Source organism: Impatiens glandulifera, chromosome 1 (genome assembly GCF_907164915.1).
Source record: "Impatiens glandulifera chromosome 1, dImpGla2.1, whole genome shotgun sequence".
Taxonomy (NCBI): domain Eukaryota; kingdom Viridiplantae; phylum Streptophyta; class Magnoliopsida; order Ericales; family Balsaminaceae; genus Impatiens; species Impatiens glandulifera.
The window spans coordinates 158,643,446-158,661,928 of NC_061862.1; the positions used below are offsets into that span (position 1 = coordinate 158,643,446).

General features: G+C 30.0%; 2 pseudogenes; one reads left to right on the forward strand and one right to left on the reverse strand.

Moving 5' to 3' along the window:
• Nucleotides 1-592: 592 nt before the first annotated feature.
• Nucleotides 593-8,883, reverse strand: LOC124913044 (annotated as a pseudogene).
• Nucleotides 8,884-16,791: 7,908 nt separating this feature from the next.
• LOC124913053 lies at nucleotides 16,792-17,935 on the forward strand (annotated as a pseudogene).
• The last annotated feature ends 548 nt before the right edge of the window (nucleotides 17,936-18,483 follow it).

The window sequence follows — 18,483 nt, forward strand, 5'->3', positions numbered from 1 at the left end:
GTACAAGGAGGAAAACGTGAAAGATATGGGGCGGATTTGGCTTCACTTGTTCACACAATTGCAGAGGTTTATGATCTCATCATTGTGGGGAGGCACGGCGTTGCTTCAGAGTCTTCACCCATGTTAAATGGTTTAAGTGAATATTTGCCTGAGCTTGGCCCTATTGGAGATATGCTTGCTTCTTCTGATATTCGCAGACCTGTCTCTGCCTTGATCGTACAACATCAATCACACCTTCACAATAAGTAAGTAAATAACACTTTAACAAATCACACATTTTCCTTTTTTCTCTTTTCTTTTTCACTAGTCGATGATTCTCAGCAGAATCTCTACACCAAACTAAATATTGTTTCCATGTAATTAATTACATTTAGATTTGTAAAATAAGTGATGTGCAGACCACAAATGTTGTGTTTTAAAAAAAAAATAATAATAATATAATATATTTTGGAACCACAATATTTATTGTAAGAAGTAGGAACTATATATTGTTTTATAACATAAGTAAGATGTGTGTTAAAACACAATCACACCCATATTTAAAGACGTGGATTAAGAAAATGATGTTACCATCCTGACAACAAAAAGAGCTTCAACTGCCACATGCCATGCAATCTTACCAAGGAACATACCATCTGTGACTTCTGGGTATCGAGATCATCTTCTTCTTCTTTCACCTTGGTCTTTCCCTGCATTACATTGCATTGCCAGACAGAACGGGGACATAATGATTATCTATAATTGCATTCTAAACTCAAAATGTATATATAAATATATTATTATTACTTGGAGAATGGTTGTATCAACTGTGAATTTTATTGCATCAGCAGCAGCACGGGTTCTCAAGTAATACATCCCTGTTTTCAAACCCTTCGCCAACCCCCAAAACAAACACATATTAGCACAACAGGATTTCCTACCAATCATTCTATTTATTTAGCTGTCATAATAATGTCAAAGTTAAACATTTACCTTTGACCAAGTATGGAAATGCAAGGAGTCAGTTTTCCAAAATTTGGCTCGTCCATGTGGATATTAAGGCTTTGGCTTTGGTCTATGTAGCATCCACGATCAACTGACATATCAACTAATGTCTTCTGCTTAATCTCCCAAACAGTTCTGGAATGGAAACATATGTAATAGTTCAAATATGCAAACAGATTTGGGATGGGTACATTAATTAAAGGTCAAGATAATTTGCATACTTGTAAATTGGCTTTATCTCTTCAGAAATTTGACGAATTTTCTGAACAGAACCATTTTCATATATAATCTGATTCTTCAGAGCAGGAGACCATAGCCCCATCTCAGTTAAGTCGTGAAGAAGATGCTTATTCACCACAACAAATTCCCCACTGGCATAAATAACCAAGATTAGCATGCAACAAAAAATACACGCCAAGGAACAACGAAAAAAAGCCAATGAAGAAATACCTTAAAACTCTGCGGCTGTAAATATTTGATGTGTAAGGTTCAAAGCATTCATTATTTCCAAGAATTTGGCTGGTTGAAGCAGTGGGCATGGGTGCTACAAGAAGTGAATTCCTCACACCATCCTTTGCTATCATAGCTCTAAGGGCATCCCAATCCCAGCGTTTTGAAGGTGTAACACCCCACATATCTGGCTGGAGTATACCCTGAAAAGAAGAATGCATCTAAGAAGCTACTAAGGGAAGCCCTTGCTAAAAATATACTTATGAAAAGTTAACACAAAAAATTCACATACCTGGATAACGGGACTTCCATTATATGTCTCATAAGCACCTACCTTTGCTGCCAATTCAGAAGAATCTTTGAGAGCATGGTAATATATTGTCTCAAAGATGTCTTTGTTAAGCTGTCGCGCCTGCATTTCATAACCAAGCCAACAATCAAAACATGAGTGTAATCATCAATAGCTTAAGAGAAAGGCCTTATGAGATTCAGCTTCTTGCCTCTGGTGACTCAAATGGCATGCCAAGTAAGATGAAAGTATCTGCGAGGCCCTGAACTCCTATACCAATTGGCCTATGACGCATGTTTGACCTTTCAGCAGTCTCAATAGGGTAGTAATTAACATCAATTATTTTGTTGAGATTTGTAGTCACTGTAGCTGTAACCTATCAAAAAGATAATAGTATTCAACTCAGTATAACTCAACCCCATATATCATTAAGATGTGGTGATTAGGAATAGACTGGAGACAAACCTCTGCTAGATGAAGCTGCTTCAACAACCTGCAAACAAACACTCGAAACATAATATGGTATATAATGGACAAAAGTAAACTCTTATATGTTATCAACACGATTTCGAGGAAACTGCAAGAAATGACCTAAATCATAAAGAAGTTGCAAAGATACAGATCAATTGTTCAATGAAGAACATGCATGTCAATATGTCATGTGTTCAATACTCGATAGGGACAAAAAAGAAGTTACTATTGGTAAAAGATGCAAACCTTAAAACCAGTTTTTTTATACAATTCTTGAGCAGCCTCATTCTCCACATTTACATGTACAAATAGTTTCCTCATACCTGTTTAGACAAAATGTTAGACATTAAGTAACATTTACAAGTAATAAAAAAAACAAACCTGCCAAATTAGCAACATCTGTTGCAAACTGTAGCATATTTGAAGCTATTCCCTGACGTCGAGCAAACTTAGAAACACAAACATTAGCAATGTAAGCATATTGGTGTGTTCCGTAATGCACTTGGCTAGCCAAGATAGCAGATACTCTTTTCACCTCCTAAAATATCAGGACAATTAAATTAATCATGTATTAGAAATCTTCTTAGAATAATGCAAATCAACATCTTGAAAATATCAATCTCATGTATGTAAAAGAACCCATAACCAATTGTTTTTTGGGCAATATCAAGTGGATCTAAATATTAATAAAAAAGAGAGTATATTCTCACAAGAATAAGAAAAGAATTTGTATCATTTAACGATATAACAGGTTTCCAAACATGTGATATATGAGAGAAAAAAAATGTGTTTCCAAATGGGCTAGAAAGATATGACGATCTGATAAGTACCCCTGGATATCTTTCTCCTTGCAAAAGTTGACGGACGCTGAGGTCCAGAGTTCCCACAACACTGTTTAGAACAGTCCTTCGGATATTTTTGTCCTCCTTTTTAACCAGGAACCGTCATATAAGAAATACCATCAATAAAGCTCAAACACAAAAGCAGTTATAAGAAAACACAAAAGCAGTTATAAGAATGGGAATCATTTAATTCAGGGAGAATACAAATTGCATTTCTTCTATTTTAGATGTATAGCAATGATAAGAACATGTATAGCTAGTAATATGGATAATTTCGAATTTAACCTAAATTGAATGAATAAGTAACAGCCAGAAACAAATCAGAATGTAGAAAGCACCCTTCCAGCTATATTCACACATTTACAATACTAATCTTCTACAATGTATACTAGTATAATCTAACTATCTTCTTGACTTTCTTGAACTAGCCCATAACTAGTCTAATTACATTTTACAGCCCAATGAAATACTAAAAAGACCCTAACAGTTATCAACTAGGAGAAAGTACTGAAGAACAACATTTAATGTGAATTTCCATCTTACCGCAACAAAGCAGAAGCATCTAAGTGAATTTCCATCTTGTCCTCTACAACGTCGCTTCAAAGCATAGAATTCCTGTAACAGACATCTAATTGATTATATAATTAGGGATGAGAACTTCATAAAATTGAACAGAAATATGTATTACAGAAAGCATTAAAGGTGAATAGCTAATGTTTTATCAATTGATAGGCATCAGACAAGAAATGAACATCAATTTTCCGATAAAAATCGTAGCTTGATTCTTCTGTTAAAGGAACAAGGCCATAAACATGGTACAGTGGATCGAAATCTCGAAATCACAAAGTGGATCGAAATTCCATTCAGCAATTTGAAGACGAAGAAGAAGAAATAAAAGAGCAAAGTTACCCTCTCCGAAGCAGCAAGGAATATTGCGTTGAAATGGAAATCCAATTGCCAACGACGACGACAGTATTGATGCAATACTCCCTGAGGTTGAACCAACGCTGGAGCAAGAAGAAGAAACAGGCGGCGGCGGCGGATGAACTTTTTTATTAACAGACTTTAAATTAGGAAACAGAATCGCTCTAATCTTCAATTCCCTATTATTATTCGATGCCGCCGATGAAGCTCGAACGTATTCTTCGATTATATTAGCTAGGTCTTCGTCAGAAGTGATGGAAACAATCACGTCTAGATCTTCGTTTGGAAGTTTACATTTCAAATTCACACGAAATCCACACGATTCTTCAAATTTCATCATCAGATCTGTAGTAGTAGTCCAAATCCAAATCTAATTAAAGGCAATCGGTCCCAAAAATAATTAAGATCAAAATAAGGAATAGTAGTTAACTAATTACCTGCGATGGTTATGAAACGATCGACGGAGAGGATTCTTATGTGGCCGCCGATTGCACTCACCGATTTGGGAATTCCTTGTGAATATGAATAGTGAATGTCACCGACACTCTCTATTTACTATATATATTTATTATATATAAATATAAAATAATATACAATTATATAATATTTTATACATAGATCGCACATATATAGATTGCAGCACACAGACCCACCCTCTCTTCACCTTCAAACCTTTCTCTTCCAATCTCCGCACACCTGCAACCGGAAATCAGCCGCAGCTGCCGGAAACCGCCTGCCCGCCGCCGCCGGATTGAAGTATTTCAAGAATTCTTTTCTGGTTTTTCTAATTTTGATACTTATTTGTTATTTTACTCCGCCCGCAGCCGCCACAGCCTAAACCACAGCAGCCGCCGCAGCCGGAAACCATCAAACGCGGATCGTTCTTCTACGAACAGAGGTATTTATTATTTTGTTTCAATTAGGGTTTGATACTTAAGTTGAGTATAAGATGATATTATTTCAAAATTGATTAGGGTTTGATACTTAGCTGAGTAATGATATTATTTCAAAATTGATTAGTGTTTGAAACTTAGTTGAGTATACTCTGATATTATTTCAATGATTAGGGTTTGATAGAGTATACTATGATATTATTTTGGATCTATGTTTTTGGATTAACCCTCCTTATACAATTTTTTCTCGATTTTTCTATTTTCATCGTAGTTGAGTTTATTTTAATGTCTAGTAGTGTTGTTTTTTTTAAGATATATTTTTCTTTGCTTTTAATTGATTTAGCATTACTGAATTTCCATAATCCATGGGCAATTTCTAGCTACAACGAGAACCAATTTTCTAAGAAAAATAAGAGATGAAAATGTATTACTCGTGAAATTTACGGCTGGTTTTAGGAAAGTGTTTGAACAAGGAGTTCCATATATCCGGTTGAGTATCTTGCGGGTAAATGTTTATTACAGAGATACTCGGTTGAGTTTTTTTTATATATTATTGCAGAGATACTCGATTGAACCGTAAACTCGAACAAATTCACGAGTTGATTCGCGAGTTTGATAGCATTGGGTGGGTTAGAGTTGCTCTAAGCTTCTTAGTCCAAGCATTTTTGTCACTGAATTACCAAGGGTGGATCGAAGGTGAAATATCTACTATATACCGGATATGTTTATTACAACTTGTGACTCGTTTTCTTTGAGTTGAACTGTAAACTCGAACAAGTTCCTTCAAACTTGAGATTTATTTTTCTTATACTTGAACATGTTTTCCAGCACCACATTTTGCATATGTGCTGGTATGCCATTTTTTCAATTTCAATTATAGTGATTGAAGACTTCATAGTGTTTTGGTAAAAATTTGGGTTGTGACTCAATGCAATCCAATCAATGAAAAGAGTTTTAAGTCAATAATTGCAAACAACTACTATGACGAGAGGTTGTTTTGGTTTGAACAAAATAAAGTTCAAACCGATAACCTGATGTCACTGTTTAATGCAAAACCAAGGAAAATATACAAGAGGCCTCCCTTAATACAAAATCAAAATACATAGTTGAACCCCAAGCCATATATATGTTTGACAAGCTTATGAATAGACTTAAATCGATTTAAATCTATTAATAAGCTTCTCAGACATATATATGGCTTGGAGTTCAACTAAGTATTTTGATCATTGTATTAAGAGAGACCTCTTGTATATTTCCCTTAGCTTTGCATGAAACATTGACATCAGGTTATCAGTTTGAATTTTTTCTAGTTGAAACCAAAACAACCTCTCGTCATAATAGTTGCTTACAATTATTAACTTAAAGCTCTCTTCATTGATTGGATTGCATAGATTCACAACTCAAACTTTTACCAAAACACCATGAAGTCTTCTATCACTATAATTGAATTGAAAAAGTAGCATATCAGGTTTGACATTTCGCACATATGCAAAATGTGGTGCTAAAAAGCATGTTCAAATATAAGAAAAATAAATCTCAAGTTTGAAGTTGTAATAACTCGTTAAAGTATAAAATCGGTATTCACTCGCGAGTTGAATCGTTTCACTCGCGAAAATCTACAAAAATTGGAAAAATAGGACGTGCTGATGAAGAAAACGAAACATGAGTTATTGTTCTTCATCGTTGTCTCTTCCCCTCTTTTGAAGATTTCTTTTTGTCATTCAAAGATAGAAAGATGGAAGATTGAGAGAGAAGAAGAAAGATGGAAGATTGAGAGAGAAGAAAGATGAATGGAAGCTGGAGAGAAAAGAAAAAGATTGAGAAGTGGGCCGCAAAGAGCTGAAGAGAATGACCGAATGTGTATCAATTAGGGGTAATTAATTTTATATTTATATTTATATTTGATAAAATCCTAATTAGGAATACAAAGAGTTATATATATATTATTGAGAAAACTTAATTACTTATATTTTATTTTGTATTATTATAAATATATAATATTAGTATATGTTTCTTTTTATCTAGAATAACACAAATTTTCTTAGAATTACATTTGGATTATTTGTCCCATAAAATATGAAGTTTGCCTCCTTTTAGTCCTGTCTTTCGACTTTCCAAGGATAGACAAACGGTATTGCATATATGATTCATCGAAAGAAATACGGTTGAGAATTATTTTGACAACAATGTAATAATTGTCAATTTCTCCATAGTTTATTACAACTGCAATAAACAACGTTATTTTTTCCTAATTTTAGTAATTTAATCCAAATAACCCCCACATAATCTACTATGTTCATTAAACAATATAATTTTCAAATAACTATTATTATTTCCAAATAAAGCTACATCAAACAAACTCAATACAATAATCTAAGTCTTGTTTTTTAAGACCAATATTTGGATTGTGCTCAAAAAAACAACATTCATCCCATGACTCATCACTTCAATCAATCAATGTGTTTTTTACAATAGTCTAGATCCTAAAAAAACGCAAAAAAATAAAATTACCTCTTAGAACTACAGTATGACTGGAAAAAATAATAGATTAAGCATATGCCAAGGTGTGTATGATGTTGCCCTAGTAGTTTGAGTTATGTTCGCTTAATTTGAATTTATTGGTGTTATGTTTGAAGGCAGGGGCATAACTGACTAAGAGCTACCACATTTTATTTCACAGAATATTGAAATTTTTCAGTGGCCTAAAGTTGTTGTTCCTGGTGTGACTGCACTTGAGAAGGCTACACATGAAGTCTTTTCTTTGCTTTTGTTTAATCTCAAGGTCAGATGGCCTTTTCCCTTTAGTTTTATGGTTAATTATGGAAATGATTAAAATTAAAAAAATAGCACCTGATTTTTTTGTTTACAGAGCAAATATAAAAGTAAAAAAATCAAATAAAAATAAGTCATTTTATTATTATTAATTAAATTCGAAAATTCAATATAGTTAATTATAAATAAGTATTTAATTATAAATTATTATTAATATAGTTTAAAATATAATAAAGAAATTAAAATATTAATATTTTATAAAATTAAAGAAAAAGAAACTGTACACTACACAACATATTAGAAGTTGCAGATATAGAATGAGTCACGTACGTAAGTAACAATAAGGAAAAAGCATACCTGACTCGGGTGAGAAGCAAGGCGGTGGATCTATGAGACTTTCTTCAATCCTCTCACAAATGCAATCACAAATATTAGGGGAAGGCCTTACTAAAAATATACTTATGAAAAGTTAACACAAAAAATTCACATACCTGGCTAACGGGACTTCCATTATATGTCTCATAAGCACCTACATTTGCTGCCAATTCAGAAGAATCTTTGAGAGCATGGTAATATATTGTCTCAAAGATGTCTTTGTTAAGCTGTCGCGCCTGCATTTCATAACCAAGCCAACAATCAAAACATGAGTGTAATCATCAATAGCTTAAGAGAAAGGCCTTATGAGATTCAACTTCTTGCCTCTGGTGACTCAAATGGCATGCCTAGTAAGATGAAAGTATCTGCGAGGCCCTGAACTCCTATACCAATTGGCCTATGACGCATGTTTGACCTTTCAGCATTCTCAATAGGGTAGTAATTAACATCAATTATTTTGTTGAGATTTGTAGTCACTGTAGCTGTAACCTATCAAAAAGTGGATCGAAATTCCATTCAGCAATTTGAAGACGAAGAAGAGAAATAAAAGAGCAAAGTTACCCTCTCCGAAGCAGCAAGGAATATTGCGTTGAAACGGAAATCCAATTGCCAACGACGACGACAGTATTGATGCAATACTCCCTGAGGTTGAACCAACGCTGGAGCAAGAAGAAGAAACAGGCGGCGGTGGGATGAACTTTTTTATTAACAGACTTTAAATTAGGAAACAGAATCGCTCTAATCTTCCATGTTTCTGCGGATCTACACCAGATCTACAGATCTACACACCAGATCTACAGATCTACATTTTGGTTACCTCCAGGCATGGGATCCAACAGCTTCGGGTGTAAAATTGTTCTTGGTTACCTACAGAACTGGCCATTCCGGATTTTCACTTCGAATGGGTGGTCGAATGAGGACTTCAACTTCAGCCAAGATGTGAGAATGCTTCAACAACTTCCGCCAAGATGTGAGAGAATCAGAGTGATTGTGGGTTCCGCCAAGATGTGAGAGAATCAGAGTGATTGTGGGTGGTGGCGGTTTGGTGGTGTTTAATAAATGTTATGCCTTGTTTGGTTTTGGTTTTGGTTTTATTGTTTAACATATATATATATTATCAAAATTATTAAAATTCAATTACATTGATAAATAATATTTATAATTAATTCTATAAATTAATGATATTATTATTATTAATTAATACAACTTATATCTATATAATTCATTTTTTAAACTAAATTATAATTATATCATTCTAATTTTATTTTATTAATAATATTTTATTTTATACTAACAATATTTTTTAACATAATGAATGAATTTTTAATTTTGAAATATAGTATAACCGTATTTAACAAAATAAAAATAAAGGCATTTTTAGATATTCATATATTAATGAAAATCAATTTATTAAGTTATGATTAAAAACTTTTTAAATAATTTAATTAATTTATATAGTAAATTAAAGTATATTTTTATTAATAATATACAACTTTTTTTTAAATATAAATTTTATTTTAATATTATAACAGTTAATTGGTTAAATATTAACTTTTTATTATTATATTAAAAAAATTTGTGTGAATATGAAAAGAAAAATTACATAGCTTTTTTTTACCTAGTCCTAAACAACTAGAATTTATTAAGCTTGCTTAGAATATATATAATCAAATAATTATTTATATATTATTATAATTTTTAATCATCATCACCTACTACTAGCACTGAGCTACTCAGTAAGAAATGTCTTGTAGGTGGGACGCACCCCTCTCAGCTATCGTTTCACTTCTATCAAAATATTATCACTTTTCAATCTTTAAAGTTCACTTTCTTTTTATTTTCTACCTATAATAAAAAGTGAACAAATTTCAAAAATATGATAAAAATCTCATAATAATAATAATAATAATAATAATAATAATAATTAATAATAAAAAGAAAATTCCAATTTGTAAATATATTAAAGTCATAATATAAAAATCTTCATCATTAAATTTTGAAAAAAGGAAAGATAAAAAAGTAAATAAATAAAGTGATGATGTGAACTTTGCCTGTTGCTTTAAGCGTCTACAATTTATTTTCACCCTAGTTCGATAACTTCAGTACCGGTATAGACTATAGTCATTCGACATTTTCATTCATTATTTATATATTAAAAATAAGCTCTTTTATATAAAGACAGTAAAGGAGACTAGAGATAGCTATCCCTGTCGCTTTCCCCAGTCAGGCCCCCTACACGCCCTGCACCATAGCCCTCCTTCAACCTACCTCACTTATGCAAAAGCTAAGTTCTTGTTTGATTTCTGTTATTTAATAAAAACTACTAGACTCTTTCGGATTTTTGTTGAATAATTTAAATAACTCAACAAAAATTTAAACATCATTTTCAGTCCCTAACTCATCAAAACACACTATTCATATCCTAAAATACTAAAATAATAATTATTTAAAATTCTTAATTTTGATTTTATTTATATATAATAATACAATTTACCTATTTTTACTTAAAATGTTATTTATTGCATGTATTTTGAGGTTTTCTTTAAATGTAATGTATGTAACCTTTCCAAACAAATGGATAAGCATCAACTAAAATTAACAATTGCATTGATCAATTAACAATTATAATCATTCTCAATCTATTTATTTTAAATATATATATATAAACTTATTTGTTAGATGTATACCAAAAAAATATAGTATACTTATTAGCACACAGTTTTATTTGGAGATGGAGTGGACATGGTTTGATATATAAACATACATTTAATGTATAAATAAAATAAAATTATTAATTTTAAATAATGATTATTTTAATATTTTAAGATATGAATAGTGTGATTTGATGAATTAGAGACTGAAAATAATGTTAAGTTTTTTTTCAGTTAATTAAATTACTAAAAACCGAAAGAAGGCTAGTTTTTATTAAATAACAAAACCAAACAACACCCTTAGCTTTTGCATAAATGAAGTAGGTTGAAGGATTGAGCTATGGTGCAGGGCTAGCTATAGGCGTCTAGTCTCCTTCAATCTCTTTAAAAATGAGCTTGTTTTTAATGCATAGATTTGAAGTTTAGTTGAATTATTTAAAAACAAAATGAAATTTGAATAATAAAATTACATAAAATATTAATAGGAGCGAAAAGGGAGGGAATGGAGAAAAAGAATGATATATCAATAATATCACTAATTAAAAAAAAAAAAGTTGAAGAGAAAGAAGAAATATAAATTTTATTATTTTTCGTCCAATAAATTAAACGTCGTTTCCTTTATAAATCTTTCTCCCAATTATTTCTCAATATTAATATTTACTATAACTCTTTTAATAATTTAGCTTTTTTTCAAATAAATCAAACTCCTTTTTGAAGTTTTAAAACATAATAATACAGACAAAAGCAACATTTAATATATAAAAAATGAATGAAAATAACGAATGATTGTATCGAAGTTAACTAAGTAGTGTAGAAAATAAATTGCAGACGCAACAAGCGGCAAACAAAGTTCATATCATCACTTTATTTATATACCTTTTTTACTTGTCTGTTTTCCAAATTTTAATGATGAAGATCTATTTACTTACTAAATTATAATTTATTTTATTTCATTTTTCATTATGGACTTGTTCGGTTATGTTTTTTTTTTTTTAAATTAAGAGAGTAAAATTAAATGATGGAAAATGGTTTTAAAAAGATAATGATTATTTTTAGTAAAAATACTTAAAAGATATTAATATATAAAAATAAAATAAAAAATAATAATTTTAAATATATAATATTTAAATATTTTGGTTAATGAAACAAATAATGTAATTGATTAGAAATAATTAATTAAAAAATAATTTTTATAAAGATTAAAATAAAATCCTTTACATAATATGAGATTTTTATCATTTTTCAGAATCTTGTTCACTTTTATTATGAGTTAGAAAATAAAAGGAAAGTGAATTTGAAAAGGATTGAAACAGTGATAATATTTTGATAAAAGAGTAATGGGATAACTTTGGGAGATGAGAAAGTAGAGAAGGTCTCACCTAACTGCCATAATCTTTAATAAATATAATTAATTAATTATATTTATTAATATTCTTGCTAGGCATGTATCAGTTGAGTCACGTGACGACGAGACATTATTTATTGACTCAGATCAGTGCTACAAGCAATTATATTATTTTTAACATTATTATTTTTTATTATTAATATCGAAGCTCACATTTTTATTCATATAATTTATTTTTTATTTTATTTTATTTTTATTAATATTATTTAATTTAATATTTTATTTTAAAATTATATTTTAGTGTGTTTAATTTTAATTATAAATATTACATTTATGAAATTAAATAATTTATTAATTGAATAAAAATGTAATAGGTTTAAAGAATGTTAATGTGGGTAGTTTAGGTCATTTGACTAATTGTGTTTATATTGTTTCGTGTGTATACTCATGCTCGTGTCGTGTTTATACTTGTGTCGTGTCTATACTCGTGTCGTGTCCGTGTCGACTCGTAACCGTGTTTCGATCGTATAAACTCATAATCGTGTCGTGAACGTGTCTTCTCGTGTTTGTATCGTGTCAACCCAAAACCCGAGTGAGATAATATCGTATCGTATCGTTCCTTACAAATATCGTGTTGGATTGTGTCGGTTTGTATTTAACTAACCGCCCAGCTCTAATCCTCCCTATCTTTACAACTTCCTTTCCTCTAGTAAGGTCAAGAAGAATTATGAGATTGATGGTGATATTTCTTTTACTCCGGAAGGACATGTATATGTCATTAATAACGTTTCGGATGTTCCATCACCATTGAAGGTGAGATGTAAATCAGGCGACAATGACTTGGGTCTAAAGACATTGAATAAAGGACAATATTTCTCTTGGAGATTCCACGAAAATGTTTTCGGAACCACACTCTACTTTTGTCATTTTTATTGGAATGAAAAAGACACAAAGTTTAACGTTTATGACGATCATATCAAGTCATATTGTCAAGTCAAAAGTGAAATTGAATTATATGTATGTTATTGGATGGCGAATATAGATGGTTTCTATGTTGGCAGTGACGATATATATTTTACTAAAATAAATAATTGGTAATTAACTAATTATAATGGATTTATAATGATGCTATTCCATTTCATCTATTGACAAGGTTGTAATGTTTACCTAATAAATGATGCATGGTCATTGTTTTCTACCATACAAAATTCTAATAAAATATTTATATGTATTTAATTTCATATATCTACATGTTAGTAATTTAGTATATGTATAGGTTGGCTCTGATACTAAATTTCCTCAATAGAATATATAATTACTCTTCATTTATGTGAGCCACCAAAATACTTATCTAAAAATAGAAAAGAATGAAAATTAATTAATAAGTAAAAAAATAACAACTATATTTTCATCAGCATGAATTTAAAATTTTTAATAACATAAGGTTATCATTGCATAAATAAACAAATAACATATCTTTAAAAAGTTGCATAAAATAAACCCAACAACCTATTAGTGAAAAAATGAAATCACCAAAATGTTCAATACCCAACCAAGAACCTCTTTTATAAAATAAGAAGAATCACAAATACAAACAAGTATGCAAGTTATGAATTAGGCCTATATAAATAGCATGCAATTAGATAGAAACAACATTAATTAACTTTGTAAATGAGAATATAGATACTCATTTTTACACCATAATTTTATAATAATTACAAGTCAAACGAATTATTTTAGAAAATATAATATGTGTGTTCATTGTACTAGATTAAAATAAGTATTTTTCTAGAAGAAAAAAACCGTAGTGAACAAATGATATATATCTTTATAAGGAAACACCTCTATAAATATGCAAAAATGACCTAAAAATATTATAAAGTTACAAAATAGTTATTATTCTTAATTTAATTTAAAAAAAAAACTAATTTATGTTGTTAATTATTAGGGATCCGCGTTTAACTATTAGCGTTTTTTCGATGAAAAGTTTGGGAGAAATATTCTACTTAATAGGGAGAATATTTCTATCTATTTGGCTTTGGGTTTGGAGGCTGGTAACAAAAAAAACAGAATAATTCTTATTTAGACTAGTAATTATTTTAAAAATTATAGTATAAAAATTAGTGTATATAGTCTCGTTTACAAAGTAAATGTTATTACTATCTAATTGGATGCTATGTATATATGCGTAATTCATAACTTGCTTACAACATAATTGTTGTTGTTGGTGTTCGTGATTTTTTTCTTATTTTAGTTTTAAACATTGTTGTTCATGTTTGTGATTCTTCTTATTTTAGTTCAAGTTCAAGTTGGTTGGGTATTGAACATTTTGATAATTCTTTTTTGGGAAAACAACATTTTGGTGTTTTCATTTTTGCACTAATAGGTTGTTGGTTTTTTTATGCAACTTGTAAAAGATATATTGTTTGTTTATTTATGCATTGATAACCCTATGTTATTCAATTTTTAAAATTCATGCTAATGAAACTAACTTGTTATTTTTTACTTAATAAGTTTTCATTCTATTCTATTTTTCGATAGGCTTTGTGAGTCACATAACATAGAAGTAAATGTAATTATTCCATTTTTATTTTTTTCATTTTCATTCTTGTAATTAAATCTTGAAGATAATCAATTTAATATCAGAACCAACCTATTTATATACTAAATTACTAACATATAGATATATGAAATTAAATGCTTACAAATATTTCACTAGAATTTTTTTTATGAAACAAAACAAAAGACAATAAAGAGCACACATATTAGTGATTATGCATTTTTATTAGGTAAACAATAAATTTTATCACTTGATAACATGCATTATAATTACCAATAATTTATTTTAGTAAATGACTTATTTCCACCCAATAACATAAATATAATTCAATTTTGCTTTTGACTTGAGAACATTATTGGATATATAGTATTGTCATAAACGTTAAACTTGTCTCTTCCATTTCAATAAAAATAACAAAAGTAAAGTGTGCTTTCAAAAGTATTTTCGTGAAATCTCTTGAAAAAATATTATCCTTTAACTCGATATTTTTTTAGAAATGGTTAATTAAGAAAATCTTGATTTTTCAAAAATCATCAAAAATTGGTTAACGTAAACAACGTTAATTAAAAACGAAAAAAAAACACATATCACATGATAAAATATAAGATCAGTTTTTATTTTAAGATTAAAGGTTAGCTCAAAACCTTGATGACATAAAAGATCACCCTAAACCCTAATGGAGTAAATGGACGTTCTATAAACTCAAAATTGAGTACAAAAATAAAAACTCTTAAAAGAGGGAAAGAATATAAAAACCCTAACAGAATAAAATGTTATCCTTTAATTCAAAGAAAAGAAATAAAAGATCTTTAAAAATCATGATGTACAAAAATACCCATTATCTTGAATATAAATATTAGAAAAAATAATTTTTGTTTTCCAAAATTTAAAGTAAAAAGCATGTTCTAAATGGGGTCACTTTGATGATTGATTAATTAATGCCTTGAGGATTGCATATTATCTAATCTTGAAACTAAATGATAAACAAAGAGCAAATAACAACAAAATAATAATGCAGTGGGAAAAGCAAATAAAAGGTTCTTTACTTCTTTTTTATGGATATCTTATAATAAATAAATGATACATTCCTAAAATATTGAGGCCGTTTTATAAAGGGGTATTTTCTATCTTTTTCATCAGATAAATATATTGTGCTATTTATTTATATAAATTGGGTTGTTTTTGTTCAATTTGTAAAACATTTTAAACAAATTAATTGGATTGTTCTTAAAGCCTATGTTTGTTGGGGTTTGGAAATATATAATAGAAGTGAACCGAGAATATAAAAATAATTATCAAATATTTTATTATTTTTGGGTTACAATGCAGGCCTAGCCCAAATATTTATTTGTGAGATGGATGACAACGAATCCATAAGTTTGCAAGCCCAGTTTAAACTAAGTCGGGCAGAAAAACAAGACACTAAGCAGCCAGAGCAGAAAAAATGTCATTAATATTAATAATAATTAAAATAAATAAATAAAATAAAACAAGAGTATATATATATATATATATAACAATGTTATTAATAATAAATCATAATGATAATAACATAAATCCCACAAATAAAATAATGTAAATATATATATTTGTATTAATTTTGTAAAAACAAAGGATTCCAAACATGTTCCTGTCCCAAAATGGAGCTGGCCATGTGGATGGAAATAATAGACAACCAAACAGGACTATCAAAAATCAATGTCCGGCCCATTTTTTAGTTACTGTTCACCAAGGAACAGTTAATTAATTGGGAAATTTGATGAAATGGCCCTCATAAGTAGTCTAATTCCAAAAAAGGCCCACGATTAATAAAGTTGGCAAAAAAAGCCTTTTTGCCCTGTGAAAAGTCTGTAATACCCTTCGCGCACCTGTTTTAGTGCTCAACTACGAGAAATGTATTTCTCGCATTTGGTATTTCTCGCATTTGGTGCTCAATTACGAGAAATGTATTTCTCGCATTTGGTGCTCAAGTACGAGAAATGTATTTCTCGCATTTGGTATTTCTCGCATTTGGTATTTCTCGCCTTTGGTATTTCTCGCATTTGGTATTTCTCGCCTTTGGTATTTCTCGCATTTGGTAAATATTCTTCGGCCATGAACCCTAAATTTAGGGTTCTCATATAAATACTCTAAAACCCTAATTTCACATTGTCCTTGTATTCTGAAGCTTCCAAAATGTCGAAGCATGGTTAGTGTTTTCATCTTCTATACAATTCTTTGTTAACTAGATAGTAATTCAATGTTGAAAAACAACGTGTTTCAGGTCTTCCTGTGGCGGCTACGGTCAACTGTGCCGACAATATCGGCACGAAGAATCTCTACATCATATCAGTGAAGGGATCAATGGTTGTTTTAATCGATTGTCGTCTGCTTGTGTAAGAGATATGGTTATGGCGACGGTGAAGAAAAGGAAACCTGATTTGAGAAAGAATGTCATGTCTGCTGTCATTGTTAGACAACACAAGCCCCGGCGCCGAAAGGATGGAGTGTTCATGTATTTTGAAGGTGATTTAGTAGATTCTGATTTTGTTTTGTGTTATAACTTGTTACTTGTTTAACCAATTCTTTGTTATTCTTTACTAGAACAGTTAGACTGAAGAACCCACTCTTTTCACGATCTGATTGATACAATCCCTTATTTGATTACAACTAGGGCAAATCAAACAATTTGAAAAGCATGCACATTTCCACAAGTAAACAACTTAACCAAACAAAGCTCATCATAATCAGATATCTGTTTTGACAATCAAAGTGTCATTTAGTTAGTGTACAATTTGACTTTTTGATTGATTGTCATGTCTCACTTCATCATCATAATGCCTTTAACCCCCTTCTTCACTGCAATTCACTTTTGTATGACAAACTCTCAATGTTGAGGATTTAGAAATACTTTTTCTTTAGTATTGGTTTTCAAGGGTATTTGGGTATTGTATATACCCACTAAGATATTAAAGAAAGAGTATTAGGGATAATGAATAGAGTTTATGGTATGATGAATGATGTATTTAGAAACACTATACTCACTTATTTGCGTTCAAAGTCTTACCTACTTCTTGGTCTTCTCCATTTTGAACAATCACAACACAATTTTTTTTATATATGAAATTTGTTGATTGTAATATGTAAATATCTTGGTTGATAAATATGTTGTTACTATGCAGATAATGCTGGTGTGATAGTGAATCTTAATGGAGAAATGAAAGGTAAAAAATGTCTCAAAATGTGTTAAATTACTATATCATCTTTAGGCCTCATTCATTCACTCACCATTATTTGTTTGAAGGTAAAAAAACCAGGTTCTGCCATTACTGATCAAATTGGGAAGGAATGTGCTGATTTATGGCCCAGAATTGCAAGTGCTGCCAATGTTATTGTCTGATAAAGCCGGGGGACTCTTTTGCTTTTAAAAAACTTTTCAATTTTGTTTTTTGATTCACAACTGAGATTAGAATCATATACCCTTTCAATTCTTGTGATACGCATAACATATTTATGAATGTTGATGTATGTGAGTGCTTTCAATTTTGGGTCATACCAAACATGCTATTCAAATATGTAAAACATTTAGTCAAGAAAATGTGAAATAAATAAAGCAGATGGTTAAAAGGTTTATATCTAATACCAACATATATAATGTCAACAATTCTTAGAGGACAAATCAAAAGTTGCAAGGAGTTTTTGTGTTCTTATCAAGGCCCATAGTTGGACTCTTAATTTCTCCATAGTTAGCCTCTTATTGACATGATTCCATTAAGATTATAGTTGTTGAAGCATGAGTCTGTCGGATTGACATTAAATAAAGAAAATTATGTATCTTTTATAAAGGATATTTTAGCTATCACTTTAAGAGATTGTGCATGTTTTATGATGAAAAATGCTTATAAATTTGTACTCGTAAAATGAAACCAGACAACGATTTGTCAATTA